Source organism: Acyrthosiphon pisum, chromosome X (genome assembly GCF_005508785.2).
Source record: "Acyrthosiphon pisum isolate AL4f chromosome X, pea_aphid_22Mar2018_4r6ur, whole genome shotgun sequence".
Classification (NCBI taxonomy): domain Eukaryota; kingdom Metazoa; phylum Arthropoda; class Insecta; order Hemiptera; family Aphididae; genus Acyrthosiphon; species Acyrthosiphon pisum.
Genome location: NC_042493.1, coordinates 119,886,367 through 119,888,117, shown reverse-complemented (window position 1 = coordinate 119,888,117; position 1,751 = coordinate 119,886,367).

Here is a 1,751-nt window from a genome sequence, read left to right as displayed (position 1 = left end):
ATTGAGGGGGGGCAGGAGGGGCCATGGCCCCCGACCCTTAATACTAGGAATTTATTTAGGGGCCTCTAATTTGTCCATTACTTTTTTCGTCATAGGCTATGTACACTAAATAAATTTACGTAAAAAAAATCAATGATTATTTAGCTAGGAAAAAAGCTTGTAAATTATAATTTATAAATAAAGTGATACATTATTCATTATTTATTGCTATATACCTAATATCTATATATTGTATTTATTATAATATCAGGTACCTAATATTGAATAATATACAATACGTTCCAGGGTGAAGTGACCGGCCAACGTCATATAAAACTATGAAAGTATACCAAAAATGATGAATAAATACCCTTTAAAGATTGAACCTAACTTTTTTTATTTTTTTAGTTATAGGCCTTAACTTTTTTTTTTATCAAAACCATGCATATCACGCATTTGTTTATGTATCTTCAAAACTTTTAATCATTTTGACATAATTTTATTTTTATTTGACTTCACTCCGGAACACATTATAATATACATTAATATTTGTTTTCGTACAGGGGCCTCTTTTAAAATGTTGGCCCCTGGGCCTAAAAATGCCTTAATCCGGGCTTGACTACTGCCGACGACGCACAGTGGTCTGAAACGTTATTTTACGCGGCCAAAACTTAAGAGTTAACATTAAACATTTAAATTGTTATGTTTTTTTTTTTATATAAAATCATTATCTACACATGCTTGGGAATACTGATACACAGTTACAACCTTCTAGGTCCAATTTCACGAGAACAGTACCATCGTTCGCGAGATGTTTTCTTACTTCTGTACCAATCATGTCGTATTTCGTTGTCTTACTTGTACACGTTTTACAATCGTAGTATAAATATTTTTACAACCATCAATACTTTTAATGTAAACTATGAGTATATCCTTGAGTAATACAAAATATTAAAATAGATTTTATTTTTTTTCTATTTTATATCGTACTAAGAATATTAAAAACATTGTTTTTTTGTATTTGTTATAAAGAGTGCCACTTATAATTACGTAATTTTTTCATTTGTAGAACAAATGGAAGTAATAGAGCAAGTTCTTAGCTATTCAAAAACAAACATCTGTTTTTACGCTAGTGAACCATCTCGGCGTACAAAATACAAATACTATTTTTATAAAAAAAAAAATGGACTATCGCGAAAACCAGTATTTTTACAGTTTAATCTTTATATATAAGAATCTAACTTGATTTTGGAGACGAAGGAAACCGGTTTGTTTGTTTATTTATTATTACTATTATTTTTATTATTAATTATTTATTTATTTGTTTGAACTTGCATTTTTCCATTTGTGATATATATTATTCATTGAATAAATAATTTATTGTTACATTTTTTTCTACCTTATCTCTATTCTATAATGAATATAATAAAATTTACCACTCCAGTGGTTGAATTCAAAATGTAGGATATATAATTTTCAGAAATTGGCAATAACAATAACTACAATATGTAATTATATTATATTATTTGTATAGCCAAAAATAGTTATATGTTTTTTAATTAATTTATAAAAAAATAATTTCTTCCGGAGGAAGGTCGGGCAGCTAGTATTGTCGCTGCTGTATCACCATACATACCACCACCGTCACACGCTCACACTCACACGCACACAATATACTATTTGTCTTTATTTGTATTAGGTATATTATTATTGTTTTTTATTCTTGTATAATTGTCAGCTGCGAATTATATAATAAAATATGTAGATTACGA